The 27,693-nt window shown below is 33.0% G+C and overlaps 13 non-coding genes across 13 annotated transcripts; all 13 read right to left on the bottom strand.

Moving 5' to 3' along the window:
• Positions 1–1,219: 1,219 nt before the first annotated feature.
• Positions 1,220–1,301, bottom strand: TRNAL-AAG (transfer RNA leucine (anticodon AAG)). Its single transcript has one exon. It is a non-coding gene; the product is annotated as a tRNA-Leu (tRNA).
• A 1,341-nt stretch (positions 1,302–2,642) lies between these two features.
• Positions 2,643–2,724, bottom strand: TRNAL-AAG (transfer RNA leucine (anticodon AAG)). Its single transcript has one exon. It is a non-coding gene; the product is annotated as a tRNA-Leu (tRNA).
• A 1,339-nt stretch (positions 2,725–4,063) lies between these two features.
• On the bottom strand, positions 4,064–4,145 carry TRNAL-AAG (transfer RNA leucine (anticodon AAG)). Its single transcript has one exon. It is a non-coding gene; the product is annotated as a tRNA-Leu (tRNA).
• A 1,341-nt stretch (positions 4,146–5,486) lies between these two features.
• TRNAL-AAG (transfer RNA leucine (anticodon AAG)) lies at positions 5,487–5,568 on the bottom strand. Its single transcript has one exon. It is a non-coding gene; the product is annotated as a tRNA-Leu (tRNA).
• A 1,339-nt stretch (positions 5,569–6,907) lies between these two features.
• TRNAL-AAG (transfer RNA leucine (anticodon AAG)) lies at positions 6,908–6,989 on the bottom strand. Its single transcript has one exon. It is a non-coding gene; the product is annotated as a tRNA-Leu (tRNA).
• A 1,342-nt stretch (positions 6,990–8,331) lies between these two features.
• TRNAL-AAG (transfer RNA leucine (anticodon AAG)) lies at positions 8,332–8,413 on the bottom strand. The gene has a single exon. It is a non-coding gene; the product is annotated as a tRNA-Leu (tRNA).
• Positions 8,414–9,754: 1,341 nt separating this feature from the next.
• Positions 9,755–9,836, bottom strand: TRNAL-AAG (transfer RNA leucine (anticodon AAG)). The gene has a single exon. It is a non-coding gene; the product is annotated as a tRNA-Leu (tRNA).
• A 2,764-nt stretch (positions 9,837–12,600) lies between these two features.
• On the bottom strand, positions 12,601–12,682 carry TRNAL-AAG (transfer RNA leucine (anticodon AAG)). Its single transcript has one exon. It is a non-coding gene; the product is annotated as a tRNA-Leu (tRNA).
• A 1,341-nt stretch (positions 12,683–14,023) lies between these two features.
• TRNAL-AAG (transfer RNA leucine (anticodon AAG)) lies at positions 14,024–14,105 on the bottom strand. Its single transcript has one exon. It is a non-coding gene; the product is annotated as a tRNA-Leu (tRNA).
• Positions 14,106–16,869: 2,764 nt separating this feature from the next.
• Positions 16,870–16,951, bottom strand: TRNAL-AAG (transfer RNA leucine (anticodon AAG)). Its single transcript has one exon. It is a non-coding gene; the product is annotated as a tRNA-Leu (tRNA).
• A 1,341-nt stretch (positions 16,952–18,292) lies between these two features.
• TRNAL-AAG (transfer RNA leucine (anticodon AAG)) lies at positions 18,293–18,374 on the bottom strand. The gene has a single exon. It is a non-coding gene; the product is annotated as a tRNA-Leu (tRNA).
• Positions 18,375–21,138: 2,764 nt separating this feature from the next.
• Positions 21,139–21,220, bottom strand: TRNAL-AAG (transfer RNA leucine (anticodon AAG)). The gene has a single exon. It is a non-coding gene; the product is annotated as a tRNA-Leu (tRNA).
• A 2,760-nt stretch (positions 21,221–23,980) lies between these two features.
• Positions 23,981–24,062, bottom strand: TRNAL-AAG (transfer RNA leucine (anticodon AAG)). Its single transcript has one exon. It is a non-coding gene; the product is annotated as a tRNA-Leu (tRNA).
• Positions 24,063–27,693: the final 3,631 nt, after the last annotated feature.

Here is a 27,693-nt window from a genome sequence, read left to right on the forward strand (position 1 = left end):
ATAAAATCGATGAGAAATTCATATTTTTTATTGAATTGCATTTTGTTTATTTTCATTGAAATAACAAAAGAAATTGAGATGCATGAAGTAGTAAAATTTTAGTTCTGATAGGGCACATAATTAATTCATGCAAAATTAAAATTTGAATATCTTTACTGTTAGCAGATATCATTATTTTAAAGGTTTGAGAAGACTGTTGCAACTATGATGAACGGTTTAGAACTCGGTGACTAATGCAGGATACTATCACCATCCTTTTTCAGTTGGTTAATATCTGATCAATCATGAATTGATGATAAATTGTTTTGAACTACTGCATGTGACAGCTTAAGGTGTGCTTCCACCAACCAAATGTAGCTTCTTTTATACCTTATCTACTTTAGGAAACCACTTTGATATAAGTCACTGGATCTGCTCCTTTTCAGTTGGTTAATATCTGATCAATCATCAGTTGATGATAAATTGTTTTAAACTACTGCATGTGACAGCTTAAGGTGTGCTTCCACCAACCAAATTTAGCTTCTTTTATACCTTATCTACTTTAGGAAACCACTTTGATATACATCACTGGATCTTCTCCTTGGAGAATAAATATGGCAGCAATGGGATTTGATTCCAACAGCTTGAATAGCTCTGTCATCCTACAACCTGCTGTACACTTTAAAATATTTTAGCTCTCATATCTGGAATGTCATTCAAAACTTTACCCAGTCAGGAAAAGCTGAGATAAAATGCAAAAGAAGCCAGGTACATTTAACAAGTAATGATTATATTTGACTTCAAATTTCCTTCATTTAGCGCAACTGATGTATCCAAACAACTTTGAAGTATTATTCAAATGCCTAAAATAGACAGCTGTGAGATTAAAATCCAGAGTGATAGAAAAGTTAGAGAAATCGGAATATAAATCCATCAATTTATACCAATGAGTCACGTTGCCAACATTTCCATCTCTAATTGTATGATAAGACAACTCAGTAATTAAATATTAGTTATGATATTACTTCTAATTACTTCATGCCAACTTAATTTTGGCTCATCTTGACTGTTAGCAGATAACATTTTTAAAACATTTGGGAAGTCTCTTGTAACAATGATGAACTGTTGAGTAGCTAGAGGAATCTTCCACCAACAAATTTCAGCTGGGTAATATCCTTTCTAATGGAAAAAAAGAACTAGTTTGACATCAATAACTGGCCTACTCTTTGTATAATAAATATGGCAGCAGAGGGATTTGAACCCACGCCTCCGAAGAGACTGGAGTCTTAATCCAGCGCCTTAGACCGCTCGGCCATGCTACCTCATGTGCATATTATTAGGATAGCTCACAGATCTAGAACATCAAAATTAAAGGGTTTTTTGTTTTAAAGTATTAATTGAAAAGATGTCAGCAAAGGTTAAAAGAAAGTTCATTATTAAACATAAAATCGATGAGAAATTCATATTTTTTATTGAATTGCATTTTGTTTATTTTCATTGAAATAACAAAAGAAATTGAGATGCATGAAGTAGTAAAATATTAGTTCTGATTGGGCACATAATTACTTCATGCAAAATTAAAATTTGAATATCTTTACTGTTAGCAGATATCATTATTTTAAATGTCTGAGAAGACTGTTGCAACTATGATGAACTGTTTAGAACTCGGTGACTAATGAGGGATACTATCACCATCCTTTTTCAGTTGGTTAATATCTGATCAATCATGAATTGATGATAAATTGTTTTGAACTACTGCATGTGACAGCTTAAGGTGTGCTTCCACCAACCAAATGTAGCTTCTTTTATACCTTATCTACTTTAGGAAACCACTTTGATATAAGTCACTGGATCTTGTCCTTTTCAGTTGGTTAATATCTGATCAATCATCAGTTGATGATAAATTGTTTTAAACTACTGCATGTGACAGCTTAAGGTGTGCTTCCACCAACCAAATTTAGCTTCTTTTATACCTTATCTACTTTAGCAAACCACTTTGATATACATCACTGGATCTTCTCCTTGGAGAATAAATATGGCAGCAGTGGGATTTGATTCCAACAGCTTGAATAGCTCTGTCATCCTACAACCTGCTGTACACTTTAAAATATTTTAGCTCTCATATCTGGAATGTCATTCAAAACTTTACCCAAAGTCAGGAAAAGCTGAGATAAAATGCAAAAGAAGCCAGGTACATTTAACAAGTAATGATTATATTTGACTTCAAATTTCCTTCATTTAGCGCAACTGATGTATCCAAACAACTTTGAAGTATTATTCAAATACCTAAAATAGACAGCTGTGAGATTAAAATCCAGAGTGATAGAAAAGTTAGAGAAATCGGAATATAAATCCATCAATTTATACCAATGAGTCACGTTGCCAACATTTCCATCTCTAATTGTATGATAAGACAACTCAGTAATTAAATATTAGTTATGATATTACTTCTAATTACTTCATGCCAACTTAATTTTGGCTCATCTTGACTGTTAGCAGATAACATTTTTAAAACATTTGGGAAGTCTCTTGTAACAATGATGAACTGTTGAGTAGCTAGAGGAATCTTCCACCAACAAATTTCAGCTGGGTAATATCCTTTCTAATGGAAAAAAAGAACTAGTTTGACATCAATAACTGGCCTACTCTTTGTATAATAAATATGGCAGCAGAGGGATTTGAACCCACGCCTCCGAAGAGACTGGAGCCTTAATCCAGCGCCTTAGACCGCTCGGCCATGCTACCTCATGTGCATATAATTAGGATAGCTCACAGATCTAGAACATCAAAATTAAAGGGTTTTTTGTTTTAAAGTATTAATTGAAAAGATGTCAGCAAAGGTTAAAAGAAAGTTCATTATTAAACATAAAATCGATGAGAAATTCATATTTTTTATTGAATTGCATTTTGTTTATTTTCATTGAAATAACAAAAGAAATTGAGATGCATGAAGTAGTAAAATTTTAGTTCTGATAGGGCACATAATTAATTCATGCAAAATTAAAATTTGAATATCTTTACTGTTAGCAGATATCATTATTTTAAAGGTTTGAGAAGACTGTTGCAACTATGATGAACGGTTTAGAACTCGGTGACTAATGCAGGATACTATCACCATCCTTTTTCAGTTGGTTAATATCTGATCAATCATGAATTGATGATAAATTGTTTTGAACTACTGCATGTGACAGCTTAAGGTGTGCTTCCACCAACCAAATGTAGCTTCTTTTATACCTTATCTACTTTAGGAAACCACTTTGATATAAGTCACTGGATCTGCTCCTTTTCAGTTGGTTAATATCTGATCAATCATCAGTTGATGATAAATTGTTTTAAACTACTGCATGTGACAGCTTAAGGTGTGCTTCCACCAACCAAATTTAGCTTCTTTTATACCTTATCTACTTTAGGAAACCACTTTGATATACATCACTGGATCTTCTCCTTGGAGAATAAATATGGCAGCAATGGGATTTGATTCCAACAGCTTGAATAGCTCTGTCATCCTACAACCTGCTGTACACTTTAAAATATTTTAGCTCTCATATCTGGAATGTCATTCAAAACTTTACCCAGTCAGGAAAAGCTGAGATAAAATGCAAAAGAAGCCAGGTACATTTAACAAGTAATGATTATATTTGACTTCAAATTTCCTTCATTTAGCGCAACTGATGTATCCAAACAACTTTGAAGTATTATTCAAATGCCTAAAATAGACAGCTGTGAGATTAAAATCCAGAGTGATAGAAAAGTTAGAGAAATCGGAATATAAATCCATCAATTTATACCAATGAGTCACGTTGCCAACATTTCCATCTCTAATTGTATGATAAGACAACTCAGTAATTAAATATTAGTTATGATATTACTTCTAATTACTTCATGCCAACTTAATTTTGGCTCATCTTGACTGTTAGCAGATAACATTTTTAAAACATTTGGGAAGTCTCTTGTAACAATGATGAACTGTTGAGTAGCTAGAGGAATCTTCCACCAACAAATTTCAGCTGGGTAATATCCTTTCTAATGGAAAAAAAGAACTAGTTTGACATCAATAACTGGCCTACTCTTTGTATAATAAATATGGCAGCAGAGGGATTTGAACCCACGCCTCCGAAGAGACTGGAGTCTTAATCCAGCGCCTTAGACCGCTCGGCCATGCTACCTCATGTGCATATAATTAGGATAGCTCACAGATCTAGAACATCAAAATTAAAGGGTTTTTTGTTTTAAAGTATTAATTGAAAAGATGTCAGCAAAGGTTAAAAGAAAGTTCATTATTAAACATAAAATCGATGAGAAATTCATATTTTTTATTGAATTGCATTTTGTTTATTTTCATTGAAATAACAAAAGAAATTGAGATGCATGAAGTAGTAAAATATTAGTTCTGATTGGGCACATAATTACTTCATGCAAAATTAAAATTTGAATATCTTTACTGTTAGCAGATATCATTATTTTAAATGTCTGAGAAGACTGTTGCAACTATGATGAACTGTTTAGAACTCGGTGACTAATGAGGGATACTATCACCATCCTTTTTCAGTTGGTTAATATCTGATCAATCATGAATTGATGATAAATTGTTTTGAACTACTGCATGTGACAGCTTAAGGTGTGCTTCCACCAACCAAATGTAGCTTCTTTTATACCTTATCTACTTTAGGAAACCACTTTGATATAAGTCACTGGATCTTGTCCTTTTCAGTTGGTTAATATCTGATCAATCATCAGTTGATGATAAATTGTTTTAAACTACTGCATGTGACAGCTTAAGGTGTGCTTCCACCAACCAAATTTAGCTTCTTTTATACCTTATCTACTTTAGCAAACCACTTTGATATACATCACTGGATCTTCTCCTTGGAGAATAAATATGGCAGCAGTGGGATTTGATTCCAACAGCTTGAATAGCTCTGTCATCCTACAACCTGCTGTACACTTTAAAATATTTTAGCTCTCATATCTGGAATGTCATTCAAAACTTTACCCAAAGTCAGGAAAAGCTGAGATAAAATGCAAAAGAAGCCAGGTACATTTAACAAGTAATGATTATATTTGACTTCAAATTTCCTTCATTTAGCGCAACTGATGTATCCAAACAACTTTGAAGTATTATTCAAATACCTAAAATAGACAGCTGTGAGATTAAAATCCAGAGTGATAGAAAAGTTAGAGAAATCGGAATATAAATCCATCAATTTATACCAATGAGTCACGTTGCCAACATTTCCATCTCTAATTGTATGATAAGACAACTCAGTAATTAAATATTAGTTATGATATTACTTCTAATTACTTCATGCCAACTTAATTTTGGCTCATCTTGACTGTTAGCAGATAACATTTTTAAAACATTTGGGAAGTCTCTTGTAACAATGATGAACTGTTGAGTAGCTAGAGGAATCTTCCACCAACAAATTTCAGCTGGGTAATATCCTTTCTAATGGAAAAAAAGAACTAGTTTGACATCAATAACTGGCCTACTCTTTGTATAATAAATATGGCAGCAGAGGGATTTGAACCCACGCCTCCGAAGAGACTGGAGCCTTAATCCAGCGCCTTAGACCGCTCGGCCATGCTACCTCATGTGCATATAATTAGGATAGCTCACAGATCTAGAACATCAAAATTAAAGGGTTTTTTGTTTTAAAGTATTAATTGAAAAGATGTCAGCAAAGGTTAAAAGAAAGTTCATTATTAAACATAAAATCGATGAGAAATTCATATTTTTTATTGAATTGCATTTTGTTTATTTTCATTGAAATAACAAAAGAAATTGAGATGCATGAAGTAGTAAAATATTAGTTCTGATAGGGCACATAATTAATTCATGCAAAATTAAAATTTGAATATCTTTACTGTTAGCAGATATCATTATTTTAAAGGTTTGAGAAGACTGTTGCAACTATGATGAACGGTTTAGAACTCGGTGACTAATGCAGGATACTATCACCATCCTTTTTCAGTTGGTTAATATCTGATCAATCATGAATTGATGATAAATTGTTTTGAACTACTGCATGTGACAGCTTAAGGTGTGCTTCCACCAACCAAATGTAGCTTCTTTTATACCTTATCTACTTTAGGAAACCACTTTGATATAAGTCACTGGATCTGCTCCTTTTCAGTTGGTTAATATCTGATCAATCATCAGTTGATGATAAATTGTTTTAAACTACTGCATGTGACAGCTTAAGGTGTGCTTCCACCAACCAAATTTAGCTTCTTTTATACCTTATCTACTTTAGGAAACCACTTTGATATACATCACTGGATCTTCTCCTTGGAGAATAAATATGGCAGCAATGGGATTTGATTCCAACAGCTTGAATAGCTCTGTCATCCTACAACCTGCTGTACACTTTAAAATATTTTAGCTCTCATATCTGGAATGTCATTCAAAACTTTACCCAGTCAGGAAAAGCTGAGATAAAATGCAAAAGAAGCCAGGTACATTTAACAAGTAATGATTATATTTGACTTCAAATTTCCTTCATTTAGCGCAACTGATGTATCCAAACAACTTTGAAGTATTATTCAAATGCCTAAAATAGACAGCTGTGAGATTAAAATCCAGAGTGATAGAAAAGTTAGAGAAATCGGAATATAAATCCATCAATTTATACCAATGAGTCACGTTGCCAACATTTCCATCTCTAATTGTATGATAAGACAACTCAGTAATTAAATATTAGTTATGATATTACTTCTAATTACTTCATGCCAACTTAATTTTGGCTCATCTTGACTGTTAGCAGATAACATTTTTAAAACATTTGGGAAGTCTCTTGTAACAATGATGAACTGTTGAGTAGCTAGAGGAATCTTCCACCAACAAATTTCAGCTGGGTAATATCCTTTCTAATGGAAAAAAAGAATTAGTTTGACATCATTAACTGGCCTACTCTTTGTATAATAAATATGGCAGCAGAGGGATTTGAACCCACGCCTCCGAAGAGACTGGAGCCTTAATCCAGCGCCTTAGACCGCTCGGCCATGCTACCACATGTGCTTATCATTAGGATAGCTCACAGATCTAGAACATCAAAATTAAAGGTTTTTTTGTTTTAAAGTATTAATTGAAAAGATGTCAGCAAAGGTTAAAAGAAAGTTCATTATTAAACATAAAATCGATGAGAAATTCAAATTTTTTATTGAATTGCATTTTGTTTATTTTCATTGAAATAACAAAAGAAATTGAGATGCATGAAGTAGTAAAATATTAGTTCTGATTGGGCACATAATTACTTCATGCAAAATTAAAATTTGAATATCTTTACTGTTAGCAGATATCATTATTTTAAATGTCTGAGAAGACTGTTGCAACTATGATGAACTGTTTAGAACTCGGTGACTAATGAGGGATACTATCACCATCCTTTTTCAGTTGGTTAATATCTGATCAATCATGAATTGATGATAAATTGTTTTGAACTACTGCATGTGACAGCTTAAGGTGTGCTTCCACCAACCAAATGTAGCTTCTTTCATACCTTATATACTTTAGGAAACCACTTTGATATAAGTCACTGGATCTTCTCCTTTTCAGTTGGTTAATATCTGATCAATCATCAGTTGATGATAAATTGTTTTAAACTACTGCATGTGACAGCTTAAGGTGTGCTTCCACCAACCAAATTTAGCTTCTTTTATACCTTATCTACTTTAGGAAACCACTTTGGTATATATCACTGGATCTTCTCCTTGGAGAATAAATATGGCAGCAGTGGGATTTGATTCCAACGGCTTGAATAGCTCTGTCATCCTACAACCTGCAGTACACTTTAAAATATTTTAGCTCTCATATCTGGAATGTCATTCAAAACTTTACCCAAAGTCAGGAAAAGCTGAGATAAAATGCAAAATTAGCCAGGTACATTTAACAAGTAATGATTATATTTGACTTCAAATTTCCTTCATTTAGCGCAACTGATGAATCCAAACAACTTTGAAGTATTATTCAAATGCCTAAAATAGACAGCTGTGAGATTAAAATCCAGAGTGATAGGAAAGTTAGAGAAATCGGAATATAAATCCATCAATTTATACCAATGAGTCACGTTGCCACCATTTCCATCTCTAATTGTATGATAAGACAACTCAGTAATTAAAATATTAGTTATGATATTACTTCTAATTACTTCATGCCAACTTAATTTTGGCTCATCTTGACTGTTAGCAGATAACATTTTTAAAACATTTGGGAAGTCTCTTGTAACAATGATGAACAGTTGAGTAGCTAGAGGAATCTTCCACCAACAAATTTCAGCTGGGTAATATCCTTTCTAATGGAAAAAAAGAATCAGTTTGACATCAATAACTGGCCTACTCTTTGTATAATAAATATGGCAGCAGAGGGATTTGAACCCACGCCTCCGAAGAGACTGGAGCCTTAATCCAGCGCCTTAGACCACTCGGCCATGCTACCACATGTGCATATCTTTAGGATAGCTCACAGATCTAGAACATCAAAATTAAAGGGTTTTTTGTTTTAAAGTATTAATTGAAAAGATGTCAGCAAAGGTTAAAAGAAAGTTCATTATTAAACATAAAATCGATGAGAAATTCATATTTTTTATTGAATTGCATTTTGTTTATTTTCATTGAAATAACAAAAGAAATTGAGATGCATGAAGTAGTAAAATATTAGTTCTGATAGGGCACATAATTAATTCATGCAAAATTAAAATTTGAATATCTTTACTGTTAGCAGATATCATTATTTTAAAGGTTTGAGAAGACTGTTGCAACTATGATGAACGGTTTAGATCTCGGTGACTAATGCAGGATACTATCACCATCCTTTTTCAGTTGGTTAATATCTGATCAATCATGAATTGATGATAAATTGTTTTGAACTACTGCATGTGACAGCTTAAGGTGTGCTTCCACCAACCAAATGTAGCTTCTTTTATACCTTATCTACTTTAGGAAACCACTTTGATATAAGTCACTGGATCTTGTCCTTTTCAGTTGGTTAATATCTGATCAATCATCAGTTGATGATAAATTGTTTTAAACTACTGCATGTGACAGCTTAAGGTGTGCTTCCACCAACCAAATTTAGCTTCTTTTATACCTTATCTACTTTAGGAAACCACTTTGATATACATCACTGGATCTTCTCCTTGGAGAATAAATATGGCAGCAATGGGATTTGATTCCAACAGCTTGAATAGCTCTGTCATCCTACAACCTGCTGTACACTTTAAAATATTTTAGCTCTCATATCTGGAATGTCATTCAAAACTTTACCCAAAGTCAGGAAAAGCTGAGATAAAATGCAAAAGAAGCCAGGTACATTTAACAAGTAATGATTATATTTGACTTCAAATTTCCTTCATTTAGCGCAACTGATGTATCCAAACAACTTTGAAGTATTATTCAAATGCCTAAAATAGACAGCTGTGAGATTAAAATCCAGAGTGATAGAAAAGTTAGAGAAATCGGAATATAAATCCATCAATTTATACCAATGAGTCACGTTGCCACCATTTCCATCTCTAATTGTATGATAAGACAACTCAGTAATTAAATATTAGTTATGATATTACTTCTAATTACTTCATGCCAACTTAATTTTGGCTCATCTTGACTGTTAGCAGATAACATTTTTAAAACATTTGGGAAGTCTCTTGTAACAATGATGAACAGTTGAGTAGCTAGAGGAATCTTCCACCAACAAATTTCAGCTGGGTAATATCCTTTCTAATGGAAAAAAAGAATCAGTTTGACATCAATAACTGGCCTACTCTTTGTATAATAAATATGGCAGCAGAGGGATTTGAACCCACGCCTCCGAAGAGACTGGAGCCTTAATCCAGCGCCTTAGACCGCTCGGCCATGCTACCACATGTGCATATCATTAGGATAGCTCACAGATCTAGAACATCAAAATTAAAGGGTTTTTTGTTTTAAAGTATTAATTGAAAAGATGTCAGCAAAGGTTAAAAGAAAGTTCATTATTAAACATAAAATCGATGAGAAATTCATATTTTTTATTGAATTGCATTTTGTTTATTTTCATTGAAATAACAAAAGAAATTGAGATGCATGAAGTAGTAAAATATTAGTTCTGATAGGGCACATAATTAATTCATGCAAAATTAAAATTTGAATATCTTTACTGTTAGCAGATATCATTATTTTAAAGGTTTGAGAAGACTGTTGCAACTATGATGAACGGTTTAGATCTCGGTGACTAATGCAGGATACTATCACCATCCTTTTTCAGTTGGTTAATATCTGATCAATCATGAATTGATGATAAATTGTTTTGAACTACTGCATGTGACAGCTTAAGGTGTGCTTCCACCAACCAAATGTAGCTTCTTTTATACCTTATCTACTTTAGGAAACCACTTTGATATAAGTCACTGGATCTTGTCCTTTTCAGTTGGTTAATATCTGATCAATCATCAGTTGATGATAAATTGTTTTAAACTACTGCATGTGACAGCTTAAGGTGTGCTTCCACCAACCAAATTTAGCTTCTTTTATACCTTATCTACTTTAGGAAACCACTTTGATATACATCACTGGATCTTCTCCTTGGAGAATAAATATGGCAGCAATGGGATTTGATTCCAACAGCTTGAATAGCTCTGTCATCCTACAACCTGCTGTACACTTTAAAATATTTTAGCTCTCATATCTGGAATGTCATTCAAAACTTTACCCAAAGTCAGGAAAAGCTGAGATAAAATGCAAAAGAAGCCAGGTACATTTAACAAGTAATGATTATATTTGACTTCAAATTTCCTTCATTTAGCGCAACTGATGTATCCAAACAACTTTGAAGTATTATTCAAATGCCTAAAATAGACAGCTGTGAGATTAAAATCCAGAGTGATAGAAAAGTTAGAGAAATCGGAATATAAATCCATCAATTTATACCAATGAGTCACGTTGCCAACATTTCCATCTCTAATTGTATGATAAGACAACTCAGTAATTAAATATTAGTTATGATATTACTTCTAATTACTTCATGCCAACTTAATTTTGGCTCATCTTGACTGTTAGCAGATAACATTTTTAAAACATTTGGGAAGTCTCTTGTAACAATGATGAACTGTTGAGTAGCTAGAGGAATCTTCCACCAACAAATTTCAGCTGGGTAATATCCTTTCTAATGGAAAAAAAGAATTAGTTTGACATCATTAACTGGCCTACTCTTTGTATAATAAATATGGCAGCAGAGGGATTTGAACCCACGCCTCCGAAGAGACAGGAGCCTTAATCCAGCACCTTAGACCGCTCGGCCATGCTACCACATGTGCTTATCATTAGGATAGCTCACAGATCTAGAACATCAAAATTAAAGGTTTTTTTGTTTTAAAGTATTAATTGAAAAGATGTCAGCAAAGGTTAAAAGAAAGTTCATTATTAAACATAAAATCGATGAGAAATTCATATTTTTTATTGAATTGCATTTTGTTTATTTTCATTGAAATAACAAAAGAAATTGAGATGCATGAAGTAGTAAAATATTAGTTCTGATTGGGCACATAATTACTTCATGCAAAATTAAAATTTGAATATCTTTACTGTTAGCAGATATCATTATTTTAAATGTCTGAGAAGACTGTTGCAACTATGATGAACTGTTTAGAACTCGGTGACTAATGAGGGATACTATCACCATCCTTTTTCAGTTGGTTAATATCTGATCAATCATGAATTGATGATAAATTGTTTTGAACTACTGCATGTGACAGCTTAAGGTGTGCTTCCACCAACCAAATGTAGCTTCTTTCATACCTTATATACTTTAGGAAACCACTTTGATATAAGTCACTGGATCTTCTCCTTTTCAGTTGGTTAATATCTGATCAATCATCAGTTGATGATAAATTGTTTTAAACTACTGCATGTGACAGCTTAAGGTGTGCTTCCACCAACCAAATTTAGCTTCTTTTATACCTTATCTACTTTAGGAAACCACTTTGGTATATATCACTGGATCTTCTCCTTGGAGAATAAATATGGCAGCAGTGGGATTTGATTCCAACGGCTTGAATAGCTCTGTCATCCTACAACCTGCAGTACACTTTAAAATATTTTAGCTCTCATATCTGGAATGTCATTCAAAACTTTACCCAAAGTCAGGAAAAGCTGAGATAAAATGCAAAATTAGCCAGGTACATTTAACAAGTAATGATTATATTTGACTTCAAATTTCCTTCATTTAGCGCAACTGATGAATCCAAACAACTTTGAAGTATTATTCAAATGCCTAAAATAGACAGCTGTGAGATTAAAATCCAGAGTGATAGGAAAGTTAGAGAAATCGGAATATAAATCCATCAATTTATACCAATGAGTCACGTTGCCACCATTTCCATCTCTAATTGTATGATAAGACAACTCAGTAATTAAATATTAGTTATGATATTACTTCTAATTACTTCATGCCAACTTAATTTTGGCTCATCTTGACTGTTAGCAGATAACATTTTTAAAACATTTGGGAAGTCTCTTGTAACAATGATGAACAGTTGAGTAGCTAGAGGAATCTTCCACCAACAAATTTCAGCTGGGTAATATCCTTTCTAATGGAAAAAAAGAATCAGTTTGACATCAATAACTGGCCTACTCTTTGTATAATAAATATGGCAGCAGAGGGATTTGAACCCACGCCTCCGAAGAGACTGGAGCCTTAATCCAGCGCCTTAGACCGCTCGGCCATGCTACCACATGTGCATATCATTAGGATAGCTCACAGATCTAGAACATCAAAATTAAAGGGTTTTTTGTTTTAAAGTATTAATTGAAAAGATGTCAGCAAAGGTTAAAAGAAAGTTCATTATTAAACATAAAATCGATGAGAAATTCATATTTTTTATTGAATTGCATTTTGTTTATTTTCATTGAAATAACAAAAGAAATTGAGATGCATGAAGTAGTAAAATATTAGTTCTGATAGGGCACATAATTAATTCATGCAAAATTAAAATTTTAATATCTTTACTGTTAGCAGATATCATTATTTTAAAGGTTTGAGAAGACTGTTGCAACTATGATGAACGGTTTAGATCTCGGTGACTAATGCAGGATACTATCACCATCCTTTTTCAGTTGGTTAATATCTGATCAATCATGAATTGATGATAAATTGTTTTGAACTACTGCATGTGACAGCTTAAGGTGTGCTTCCACCAACCAAATGTAGCTTCTTTTATACCTTATCTACTTTAGGAAACCACTTTGATATAAGTCACTGGATCTTGTCCTTTTCAGTTGGTTAATATCTGATCAATCATCAGTTGATGATAAATTGTTTTAAACTACTGCATGTGACAGCTTAAGGTGTGCTTCCACCAACCAAATTTAGCTTCTTTTATACCTTATCTACTTTAGGAAACCACTTTGATATACATCACTGGATCTTCTCCTTGGAGAATAAATATGGCAGCAATGGGATTTGATTCCAACAGCTTGAATAGCTCTGTCATCCTACAACCTGCTGTACACTTTAAAATATTTTAGCTCTCATATCTGGAATGTCATTCAAAACTTTACCCAAAGTCAGGAAAAGCTGAGATAAAATGCAAAAGAAGCCAGGTACATTTAACAAGTAATGATTATATTTGACTTCAAATTTCCTTCATTTAGCGCAACTGATGTATCCAAACAACTTTGAAGTATTATTCAAATGCCTAAAATAGACAGCTGTGAGATTAAAATCCAGAGTGATAGAAAAGTTAGAGAAATCGGAATATAAATCCATCAATTTATACCAATGAGTCACGTTGCCACCATTTCCATCTCTAATTGTATGATAAGACAACTCAGTAATTAAATATTAGTTATGATATTACTTCTAATTACTTCATGCCAACTTAATTTTGGCTCATCTTGACTGTTAGCAGATAACATTTTTAAAACATTTGGGAAGTCTCTTGTAACAATGATGAACAGTTGAGTAGCTAGAGGAATCTTCCACCAACAAATTTCAGCTGGGTAATATCCTTTCTAATGGAAAAAAAGAATCAGTTTGACATCAATAACTGGCCTACTCTTTGTATAATAAATATGGCAGCAGAGGGATTTGAACCCACACCTCCGAAGAGACTGGAGCCTTAATCCAGCGCCTTAGACCGCTCGGCCATGCTACCACATGTGCATATCATTAGGATAGCTCACAGATGTAGAACATCAAAATTAAAGGGTTTTTTGTTTTAAAGTATTAATTGAAAAGATGTCAGCAAAGGTTAAAAGAAAGTTCATTATTAAACATAAAATCGATGAGAAATTCATATTTTTTATTGAATTGCATTTTGTTTATTTTCATTGAAATAACAAAAGAAATTGAGATGCATGAAGTAGTAAAATATTAGTTCTGATAGGGCACATAATTAATTCATGCAAAATTAAAATTTGAATATCTTTACTGTTAGCAGATATCATTATTTTAAAGGTTTGAGAAGACTGTTGCAACTATGATGAACGGTTTAGATCTCGGTGACTAATGCAGGATACTATCAAAATCCTTTTTCAGTTGGTTAATATCTGATCAATCATGAATTGATGATAAATTGTTTTGAACTACTGCATGTGACAGCTTAAGGTGTGCTTCCACCAACCAAATGTAGCTTCTTTTATACCTTATCTACTTTAGGAAACCACTTTGATATAAGTCACTGGATCTTGTCCTTTTCAGTTGGTTAATATCTGATCAATCATCAGTTGATGATAAATTGTTTTAAACTACTGCATGTGACAGCTTAAGGTGTGCTTCCACCAACCAAATTTAGCTTCTTTTATACCTTATCTACTTTAGGAAACCACTTTGATATACATCACTGGATCTTCTCCTTGGAGAATAAATATGGCAGCAATGGGATTTGATTCCAACAGCTTGAATAGCTCTGTCATCCTACAACCTGCTGTACACTTTAAAATATTTTAGCTCTCATATCTGGAATGTCATTCAAAACTTTACCCAAAGTCAGGAAAAGCTGAGATAAAATGCAAAAGAAGCCAGGTACATTTAACAAGTAATGATTATATTTGACTTCAAATTTCCTTCATTTAGCGCAACTGATGTATCCAAACAACTTTGAAGTATTATTCAAATGCCTAAAATAGACAGCTGTGAGATTAAAATCCAGAGTGATAGAAAAGTTAGAGAAATCGGAATATAAATCCATCAATTTATACCAATGAGTCACGTTGCCAACATTTCCATCTCTAATTGTATGATAAGACAACTCAGTAATTAAATATTAGTTATGATATTACTTCTAATTACTTCATGCCAACTTAATTTTGGCTCATCTTGACTGTTAGCAGATAACATTTTTAAAACATTTGGGAAGTCTCTTGTAACAATGATGAACTGTTGAGTAGCTAGAGGAATCTTCCACCAACAAATTTCAGCTGGGTAATATCCTTTCTAATGGAAAAAAAGAATCAGTTTGACATCAATAACTGACCTACTCTTTGTATAATAAATATGGCAGAAGAGGGATTTGAACTCACGCCTCCGAAGAGACTGGAGCCTTAATCCAGCGCCTTAGACTGCTCGGCCATGCTACCACATGTGCATATTATTAGGATAGCTCACAGATCTAGAACATCAAAATTAAAGGGTTTTTTGTTTTAAAGTATTAATTGAAAAGATGTCAGCAAAGGTTAAAAGAAAGTTCATTATTAAACATAAAATCGATGAGAAATTCATATTTTTTATTGAATTGCATTTTGTTTATTTTCATTGAAATAACAAAAGAAATTGAGATGCATGAAGTAGTAAAATATTAGTTCTGATAGGGCACATAATTAATTCATGCAAAATTAAAATTTGAATATCTTTACTGTTAGCAGATATCATTATTTTAAAGGTTTGAGAAGACTGTTGCAACTATGATGAACGGTTTAGAACTCGGTGACTAATGCAGGATACTATCACCATCCTTTTTCAGTTGGTTAATATCTGATCAATCATGAATTGATGATAAATTGTTTTGAACTACTGCATGTGACAGCTTAAGGTGTGCTTCCACCAACCAAATGTAGCTTCTTTTATACCTTATCTACTTTAGGAAACCACTTTGATATAAGTCACTGGATCTTGTCCTTTTCAGTTGGTTAATATCTGATCAATCATCAGTTGATGATAAATTGTTTTAAACTACTGCATGTGACAGCTTAAGGTGTGCTTCCACCAACCAAATTTAGCTTCTTTTATACCTTATCTACTTTAGGAAACCACTTTGATATACATCACTGGATCTTCTCCTTGGAGAATAAATATGGCAGCAGTGGGATTTGATTCCAGTGGCTTGAATAGCTCTGTCATCCTACAACCTGCTGTACACTTTAAAATATTTTAGCTCTCATATCTGGAATGTCATTCAAAACTTTACCCAAAGTCAGGAAAAGCTGAGATAAAATGCAAAAGAAGCCAGGTACATTTAACAAGTAATGATTATATTTGACTTCAAATTTCCTTCATTTAGCGCAACTGATGTATCCAAACAACTTTGAAGTATTATTCAAATGCCTAAAATAGACAGCTGTGAGATTAAAATCCAGAGTGATAGAAAAGTTAGAGAAATCGGAATATAAATCCAACAATTTATACCAATGAGTCACGTTGCCAACATTTCCATCTCTAATTGTATGATAATACAACTCAGTAATTAAATATTAGTTATGATATTACTTCTAATTACTTCATGCCAACTTAATTTTGGCTCATCTTGACTGTTAGCAGATAACATTTTTAAAACATTTGGGAAGTCTCTTGTAACAATGATGAACTGTTGAGTAGCTAGAGGAATCTTTCACCAACAAATTTCAGCTGGGTAATATCCTATCTAATGGAAAAAAAGAATCACTTTGACATCAATAACAGGCCTACTCTTTGTATAATAAATATGGCAGCAGAGGGATTTGAACCCACGCCTCCGAAGAGACTGGAGCCTTAATCCAGCGCCTTAGACCGCTCAGCCATGCTACCACATGTGCATATCATTAGGATAGCTCACAGATCTAGAACATCAAAATTAAAGGGTTTTTTGTTTTAAAGTATTAATTGAAAAGATGTAAGCAAAGGTTAAAAGAAAGTTCATTATTAAACATAAAATCGATGAGAAATTCATATTTTTTATTGAATTGCATTTTGTTTATTTTCATTGAAATAACAAAAGAAATTGAGATGCATGAAGTAGTAAAATATTAGTTCTGATTGGGCACATAATTACTTCATACAAAATTAAAATTTGAATATCTTTACTGTTAGCAGATATCATTATTTTAAAGGTCTGAGAAGACTGTTGCAACTATGATGAACTGTTTAGAACTCGGTGACTAATGCAGGATACTATCACCATCCTTTTTCAGTTGGTTAATATCTGATCAATCATGAATTGATGATAAATTGTTTTGAACTACTGCATGTGACAGCTTAAGGTGTGCTTCCACCAACCAAATGTAGCTTCTTTCATACCTTATATACTTTAGGAAACCACTTTGATATAAGTCACTGGATCTTGTCCTTTTCAGTTGGTTAATATCTGATCAATCATCAGTTGATGATAAATTGTTTTAAACTACTGCATGTGACAGCTTAAGGTGTGCTTCCACCAACCAAATTTAGCTTCTTTTATACCTTATCTACTTTAGGAAACCACTTTGGTATATATCACTGGATCTTCTCCTTGGAGAATAAATATGGCAGCAGTGGGAATTGATTCCAGTGGCTTGAATAGCTCTGTCATCCTACAACCTGCTGTACACTTTAAAATATTTTAGCTCTCATATCTGGAATGTCATTCAAAACTTTACCCAAAGACAGGAAAAGCTGAGATAAAATGCAAAAGAAGCCAGGTACATTTAACAAGTAATGATTATATTTGACTTCAAATTTCCTTCATTTAGCGCAACTGATGTATCCAAACAACTTTGAAGTATTATTCAAATGCCTAAAATAGACAGCTGTGAGATTAAAATCCAGAGTGATAGAAAAGTTAGAGAAATCGGAATATAAATCCATCAATTTATACCAATGAGTCACGTTGCCAACATTTCCATCTCTAATTGTATGATAAGACAACTCAGTAATTAAATATTAGTTATGATATTACTTCTAATTACTTCATGCCAACTTAATTTTGGCTCATCTTGACTGTTAGCAGATAACATTTTTAAAACATTTGGGAAGTCTCTTGTAACAATGATGAACTGTTGAGTAGCTAGAGGAATCTTCCACCAACAAATTTCAGCAGGGTAATATCCTTTCTAATCGAAAAAAAGAATCAGTTTGACATCAATAACTGACCTACTCTTTGTATAATAAATATGGCAGCAGAGGGATTTGAACCCACGCCTCCGAAGAGACTGGAGCCTTAATCCAGCGCCTTAGACCGCTCGGCCATGCTACCACATGTGCATATCATTAGGATAGCTCACAGATCTAGAACATCAAAATTAAAGGGTTTTTTGTTTTAAAGTATTAATTGAAAAGATGTCAGCAAAGGTTAAAAGAAAGTTCATTATTAAACATAAAATCGATGAGAAATTCATATTTTTTATTGAATTGCATTTCGTTTATTTTCATTGAAATAACAAAAGAAATTGAGATGCATGAAGTAGTAAAATATTAGTTCTGATTGGGCACATAATTAATTCATGCAAAATTAAAATTTGAATATCTTTACTGTTAGCAGATATCATTATTTTAAAGGTTTGAGAAGACTGTTGCAACTATGATGAACGGTTTAGAACTCGGTGACTAATGCAGGATACTATCACCATCCTTTTTCAGTTGGTTAATATCTGATCAATCATGAATTGATGATAAATTGTTTTGAACTACTGCATGTGACAGCTTAAGGTGTGCTTCCACCAACCAAATGTAGCTTCTTTTATACCTTATCTACTTTAGGAAACCACTTTGATATAAGTCACTGGATCTTCTCCTTTTCAGTTGGTTAATATCTGATCAATCATCAGTTGATGATAAATTGTTTTAAACTACTGCATGTGACAGCTTAAGGTGTGCTTCCACCAACCAAATTTAGCTTCTTTTATACATTATCTACTTTAGGAAACCACTTTGATATACATCACTGGATCTTCTCCTTGGAGAATAAATATGGCAGCAGTGGGATTTGATTCCAACAGCTTGAATAGCTCTGTCATCCTACAACCTGCTGTACACTTTAAAATATTTTAGCTCTCATATCTGGAATGTCATTCAAAACTTTACCCAAAGTCAGGAAAAGCTGAGATAAAATGCAAAAGAAGCCAGGTACATTTAACAAGTAATGATTATATTTGACTTCAAATTTCCTTCATTTAGCGCAACTGATGTATCCAAACAACTTTGAAGTATTATTCAAATGCCTAAAATAGACAGCTGTGAGATTAAAATCCAGAGTGATAGAAAAGTTAGAGAAATCGGAATATAAATCCAACAATTTATACCAATGAGTCACGTTGCCAACATTTCCATCTCTAATTGTATGATAAGACAACTCAGTAATTAAATATTAGTTATGATATTACTTCTAATTACTTCATGCCAACTTAATTTTGGCTCATCTTGACTGTTAGCAGATAACATTTTTAAAACATTTGGGAAGTCTCTTGTAACAATGATGAACAGTTGAGTAGCTAGAGGAATCTTCCACCAACAAATTTCAGCTGGGTAATATCCTTTCTAATGGAAAAAAAGAATCAGTTTGACATCAATAACTGGCCTACTCTTTGTATAATAAATATGGCAGCAGAGGGATTTGAACCCACGCCTCCGAAGAGACTGGAGTCTTAATCCAGCGCTTTAGACCGCTTGGCCATGCTACCACATGTGCATATCATTAGGATAGCTCACAGATCTAGAACATCAAAATTAAAGGGTTTTTTGTTTTAAAGTATTAATTGAAAAGATGTCAGCAAAGGTTAAAAGAAAGTTCATTATTAAACATAAAATCGATGAGAAATTCATATTTTTTATTGAATTGCATTTTGTTTATTTTCATTGAAATAACAAAAGAAATTGAGATGCATGAAGTAGTAAAATATTAGTTCTGATTGGGCACATAATTACTTCATACAAAATTAAAATTTGAATATCTTTACTGTTAGCAGATATCATTATTTTAAAGGTCTGAGAAGACTGTTGCAACTATGATGAACTGTTTAGAACTCGGTGACTAATGCAGGATACTATCACCATCCTTTTTCAGTTGGTTAATATCTGATCAATCATGAATTGATGATAAATTGTTTTGAACTACTGCATGTGACAGCTTAAGGTGTGCTTCCACCAACCAAATGTAGCTTCTTTCATACCTTATATACTTTAGGAAACCACTTTGATATAAGTCACTGGATCTTGTCCTTTTCAGTTGGTTAATATCTGATCAATCATCAGTTGATGATAAATTGTTTTAAACTACTGCATGTGACAGCTTAAGGTGTGCTTCCACCAACCAAATTTAGCTTCTTTTATACCTTATCTACTTTAGGAAACCACTTTGGTATATATCACTGGATCTTCTCCTTGGAGAATAAATATGGCAGCAGTGGGAATTGATTCCAGTGGCTTGAATAGCTCTGTCATCCTACAACCTGCTGTACACTTTAAAATATTTTAGCTCTCATATCTGGAATGTCATTCAAAACTTTACCCAAAGACAGGAAAAGCTGAGATAAAATGCAAAAGAAGCCAGGTACATTTAACAAGTAATGATTATATTTGACTTCAAATTTCCTTCATTTAGCGCAACTGATGTATCCAAACAACTTTGAAGTATTATTCAAATGCCTAAAATAGACAGCTGTGAGATTAAAATCCAGAGTGATAGAAAAGTTAGAGAAATCGGAATATAAATCCATCAATTTATACCAATGAGTCACGTTGCCAACATTTCCATCTCTAATTGTATGATAAGACAACTCAGTAATTAAATATTAGTTATGATATTACTTCTAATTACTTCATGCCAACTTAATTTTGGCTCATCTTGACTGTTAGCAGATAACATTTTTAAAACATTTGGGAAGTCTCTTGTAACAATGATGAACTGTTGAGTAGCTAGAGGAATCTTCCACCAACAAATTTCAGCAGGGTAATATCCTTTCTAATCGAAAAAAAGAATCAGTTTGACATCAATAACTGACCTACTCTTTGTATAATAAATATGGCAGCAGAGGGATTTGAACCCACGCCTCCGAAGAGACTGGAGCCTTAATCCAGCGCCTTAGACCGCTCGGCCATGCTACCACATGTGCATATCATTAGGATAGCTCACAGATCTAGAACATCAAAATTAAAGGGTTTTTTGTTTTAAAGTATTAATTGAAAAGATGTCAGCAAAGGTTAAAAGAAAGTTCATTATTAAACATAAAATCGATGAGAAATTCATATTTTTTATTGAATTGCATTTCGTTTATTTTCATTGAAATAACAAAAGAAATTGAGATGCATGAAGTAGTAAAATATTAGTTCTGATTGGGCACATAATTAATTCATGCAAAATTAAAATTTGAATATCTTTACTGTTAGCAGATATCATTATTTTAAAGGTTTGAGAAGACTGTTGCAACTATGATGAACGGTTTAGAACTCGGTGACTAATGCAGGATACTATCACCATCCTTTTTCAGTTGGTTAATATCTGATCAATCATGAATTGATGATAAATTGTTTTGAACTACTGCATGTGACAGCTTAAGGTGTGCTTCCACCAACCAAATGTAGCTTCTTTTATACCTTATCTACTTTAGGAAACCACTTTGATATAAGTCACTGGATCTTCTCCTTTTCAGTTGGTTAATATCTGATCAATCATCAGTTGATGATAAATTGTTTTAAACTACTGCATGTGACAGCTTAAGGTGTGCTTCCACCAACCAAATTTAGCTTCTTTTATACATTATCTACTTTAGGAAACCACTTTGATATACATCACTGGATCTTCTCCTTGGAGAATAAATATGGCAGCAGTGGGATTTGATTCCAACAGCTTGAATAGCTCTGTCATCCTACAACCTGCTGTACACTTTAAAATATTTTAGCTCTCATATCTGGAATGTCATTCAAAACTTTACCCAAAGTCAGGAAAAGCTGAGATAAAATGCAAAAGAAGCCAGGTACATTTAACAAGTAATGATTATATTTGACTTCAAATTTCCTTCATTTAGCGCAACTGATGTATCCAAACAACTTTGAAGTATTATTCAAATGCCTAAAATAGACAGCTGTGAGATTAAAATCCAGAGTGATAGAAAAGTTAGAGAAATCGGAATATAAATCCAACAATTTATACCAATGAGTCACGTTGCCAACATTTCCATCTCTAATTGTATGATAAGACAACTCAGTAATTAAATATTAGTTATGATATTACTTCTAATTACTTCATGCCAACTTAATTTTGGCTCATCTTGACTGTTAGCAGATAACATTTTTAAAACATTTGGGAAGTCTCTTGTAACAATGATGAACAGTTGAGTAGCTAGAGGAATCTTCCACCAACAAATTTCAGCTGGGTAATATCCTTTCTAATGGAAAAAAAGAATCAGTTTGACATCAATAACTGGCCTACTCTTTGTATAATAAATATGGCAGCAGAGGGATTTGAACCCACGCCTCCGAAGAGACTGGAGTCTTAATCCAGCGCTTTAGACCGCTTGGCCATGCTACCACATGTGCATATCATTAGGATAGCTCACAGATCTAGAACATCAAAATTAAAGGGTTTTTTGTTTTAAAGTATTAATTGAAAAGATGTCAGCAAAGGTTAAAAGAAAGTTCATTATTAAACATAAAATCGATGAGAAATTCATATTTTTTATTGAATTGCATTTTATTTTCATTGAAATAACAAAAGAAATTGAGATGCATGAAGTAGTAAAATATTAGTTCTGATAGGGCACATAATTAATTCATGCAAAATTAAAATTTGAATATCTTTACTGTTAGCAGATATCATTATTTTAAAGGTTTGAGAAGACTGTTGCAACTATGATGAACTGTTTAGAACTCGGTGACTAATGCAGGATACTATCACCATTCTTTTTCAGTTGGTTAATATCTGATCAATCATGAATTGATGATAAATTGTTTTGAACTACTGCATGTGACAGCTTAAGGTGTGCTTCCACCAACCAAATGTAGCTTCTTTCATACCTTATATACTTTAGGAAACCACTTTGATATAAGTCACTGGATCTTCTCCTTTTCAGTTGGTTAATATCTGATCAATCATCAGTTGATGATAAATTGTTTTAAACTACTGCATGTGACAGCTTAAGGTGTGCTTCCAGCAACCAAATTTAGCTTCTTTTATACCTTATCTACTTTAGGAAACCACTTTGGTATATATCACTGGATCTTCTCCTTGGAGAATAAATATGGCAGCAGTGGGATTTGATTCCAACGGCTTGAATACCTCTGTCATCCTACAACCTGCAGTACACTTTAAAATATTTTAGCTCTCATATCTGGAATGTCATTCAAAACTTTACCCAAAGTCAGGAAAAGCTGAGATAAAATGCAAAATTAGCCAGGTACATTTAACAAGTAATGATTATATTTGACTTCAAATTTCCTTCATTTAGCGCAACTGATGAATCCAAACAACTTTGAAGTATTATTCAAATGCCTAAAATAGACAGCTGTGAGATTAAAATCCAGAGTGATAGGAAAGTTAGAGAAATCGGAATATAAATCCATCAATTTATACCAATGAGTCACGTTGCCAACATTTCCATCTCTAATTGTATGATAAGACAACTCAGTAATTAAATATTAGTTATGATATTACTTCTAATTACTTCATGCCAACTTAATTTTGGCTCATCTTGACTGTTAGCAGATAACATTTTTAAAACATTTGGGAAGTCTCTTGTAACAATGATGAACTGTTGAGTAGCTAGAGGAATCTTTCACCAACAAATTTCAGCTGGGTAATATCCTATCTAATGGAAAAAAAGAATCACTTTGACATCAATAACTGGCCTACTCTTTGTATAATAAATATGGCAGCAGAGGGATTTGAACCCACGCCTCCGAAGAGACTGGAGCCTTAATCCAGTGCCTTAGACCACTCGGCCATGCTACCACATGTGCATATCATTAGGATAGCTCACAGATCTAGAACATCAAAATTAAAGGGTTTTTTGTTTTAAAGTATTAATTGAAAAGATGTCAGCAAAGGTTAAAAGAAAGTTCATTATTAAACATAAAATCGATGAGAAATTCATATTTTTTATTGAATTGCATTTCGTTTATTTTCATTGAAATAACAAAAGAAATTGAGATGCATGAAGTAGTAAAATATTAGTTCTGATTGGGCACATAATTAATTCATGCAAAATTAAAATTTGAATATCTTTACTGTTAGCAGATATCATTATTTTAAAGGTTTGAGAAGACTGTTGCAACTATGATGAACGGTTTAGAACTCGGTGACTAATGCAGGATACTATCACCATCCTTTTTCAGTTGGTTAATATCTGATCAATCATGAATTGATGATAAATTGTTTTGAACTACTGCATGTGACAGCTTAAGGTGTGCTTCCACCAACCAAATGTAGCTTCTTTTATACCTTATCTACTTTAGGAAACCACTTTGATATAAGTCACTGGATCTTCTCCTTTTCAGTTGGTTAATATCTGATCAATCATCAGTTGATGATAAATTGTTTTAAACTACTGCATGTGACAGCTTAAGGTGTGCTTCCACCAACCAAATTTAGCTTCTTTTATACATTATCTACTTTAGGAAACCACTTTGATATACATCACTGGATCTTCTCCTTGGAGAATAAATATGGCAGCAGTGGGATTTGATTCCAACAGCTTGAATAGCTCTGTCATCCTACAACCTGCTGTACACTTTAAAATATTTTAGCTCTCATATCTGGAATGTCATTCAAAACTTTACCCAAAGTCAGGAAAAGCTGAGATAAAATGCAAAAGAAGCCAGGTACATTTAACAAGTAATGATTATATTTGACTTCAAATTTCCTTCATTTAGCGCAACTGATGTATCCAAACAACTTTGAAGTATTATTCAAATGCCTAAAATAGACAGCTGTGAGATTAAAATCCAGAGTGATAGAAAAGTTAGAGAAATCGGAATATAAATCCAACAATTTATACCAATGAGTCACGTTGCCAACATTTCCATCTCTAATTGTATGATAAGACAACTCAGTAATTAAATATTAGTTATGATATTACTTCTAATTACTTCATGCCAACTTAATTTTGGCTCATCTTGACTGTTAGCAGATAACATTTTTAAAACATTTGGGAAGTCTCTTGTAACAATGATGAACAGTTGAGTAGCTAGAGGAATCTTCCACCAACAAATTTCAGCTGGGTAATATCCTTTCTAATGGAAAAAAACAATCAGTTTGACATCAATAACTGGCCTACTCTTTGTATAATAAATATGGCAGCAGAGGGATTTGAACCCACGCCTCCGAAGAGACTGGAGTCTTAATCCAGCGCTTTAGACCGCTTGGCCATGCTACCACATGTGCATATCATTAGGATAGCTCACAGATCTAGAACATCAAAATTAAAGGGTTTTTTGTTTTAAAGTATTAATTGAAAAGATGTCAGCAAAGGTTAAAAGAAAGTTCATTATTAAACATAAAATCGATGAGAAATTCATATTTTTTATTGAATTGCATTTTATTTTCATTGAAATAACAAAAGAAATTGAGATGCATGAAGTAGTAAAATATTAGTTCTGATAGGGCACATAATTAATTCATGCAAAATTAAAATTTGAATATCTTTACTGTTAGCAGATATCATTATTTTAAAGGTTTGAGAAGACTGTTGCAACTATGATGAACGGTTTAGAACTCGGTGACTAATGCAGGATACTATCACCATCCTTTTTCAGTTGGTTAATATCTGATCAATCATGAATTAATGATAAATTGTTTTGAACTACTGCATGTGACAGCTTAAGGTGTGCTTCCACCAACCAAATGTAGCTTCTTTTATACCTTATCTACTTTAGGAAACCACTTTGATATAAGTCACTGGATCTTGTCCTTTTCAGTTGGTTAATATCTGATCAATCATCAGTTGATGATAAATTGTTTTAAACTACTGCATGTGACAGCTTTAGGTGTGCTTCCACCAACCAAATTTAGCTTCTTTTATACCTTATCTACTTTAGCAAACCACTTTGATATACATCACTGGATCTTCTCCTTGGAGAATAAATATGGCAGCAGTGGGATTTGATTCCAACAGCTTGAATAGCTCTGTCATCCTACAACCTGAAGTACACTTTAAATTATTTTAGCTCTCATATCTGGAATGTCATTCAAAACTTTACCCAAAGTCAGGAAAAGCTGAGATAAAATGCAAAAGAAGCCAGGTACATTTAACAAGTAATGATTATATTTGACTTCAAATTTCCTTCATTTAGCGCAACTGATGAATCCAAACAACTTTGAAGTATTATTCAAATGCCTAAAATAGACAGCTGTGAGATTAAAATCCAGAGTGATAGGAAAGTTAGAGAAATCGGAATATAAATCCATCAATTTATACCAATGAGTCACGTTGCCACCATTTCCATCTCTAATTGTATGATAAGACAACTCAGTAATTAAATATTAGTTATGATATTACTTCTAATTACTTCATGCCAACTTAATTTTGGCTCATCTTGACTGTTAGCAGATAACATTTTTAAAACATTTGGGAAGTCTCTTGTAACAATGATGAACTGTTGAGTAGCTAGAGGAATCTTTCACCAACAAATTTCAGCTGGGTAATATCCTATCTAATGGAAAAAAAGAATCACTTTGACATCAATAACTGGCCTACTCTTTGTATAATAAATATGGCAGCAGAGGGATTTGAACCCATGCCTCCGAAGAGACTGGAGCCTTAATCCAGCGCCTTAGACCGCTCAGCCATGCTACCACATGTGCATATCATTAGGATAGCTCACAGATCTAGAACATCAAAATTAAAGGGTTTTTTGTTTTAAAGTATTAATTGAAAAGATGTCAGCAAAGGTTAAAAGAAAGTTCATTATTAAACATAAAATCGATGAGAAATTCATATTTTTTATTGAATTGCATTTTGTTTATTTTCATTGAAATAACAAAAGAAATTGAGATGCATGAAGTAGTAAAATATTAGTTCTGATTGGGCACATAATTACTTCATGCAAAATTAAAATTTGAATATCTTTACTGTTAGCAGATATCATTATTTTAAAGGTTTGAGAAGACTGTTGCAACTATGATGAACTGTTTAGAACTCGGTGACTAATGCAGGATACTATCACCATTCTTTTTCAGTTGGTTAATATCTGATCAATCATGAATTGATGATAAATTGTTTTGAACTACTGCATGTGACAGCTTAAGGTGTGCTTCCACCAACCAAATGTAGCTTCTTTCATACCTTATATACTTTAGGAAACCACTTTGATATAAGTCACTGGATCTTCTCCTTTTCAGTTGGTTAATATCTGATCAATCATCAGTTGATGATAAATTGTTTTAAACTACTGCATGTGACAGCTTAAGGTGTGCTTCCAGCAACCAAATTTAGCTTCTTTTATACCTTATCTACTTTAGGAAACCACTTTGGTATATATCACTGGATCTTCTCCTTGGAGAATAAATATGGCAGCAGTGGGATTTGATTCCAACGGCTTGAATACCTCTGTCATCCTACAACCTGCAGTACACTTTAAAATAT

This window comes from Taudactylus pleione, unplaced genomic scaffold (assembly GCF_031769625.1).
Source record: "Taudactylus pleione unplaced genomic scaffold, aTauple2 ptg000016l, whole genome shotgun sequence".
Classification (NCBI taxonomy): domain Eukaryota; kingdom Metazoa; phylum Chordata; class Amphibia; order Anura; family Myobatrachidae; genus Taudactylus; species Taudactylus pleione.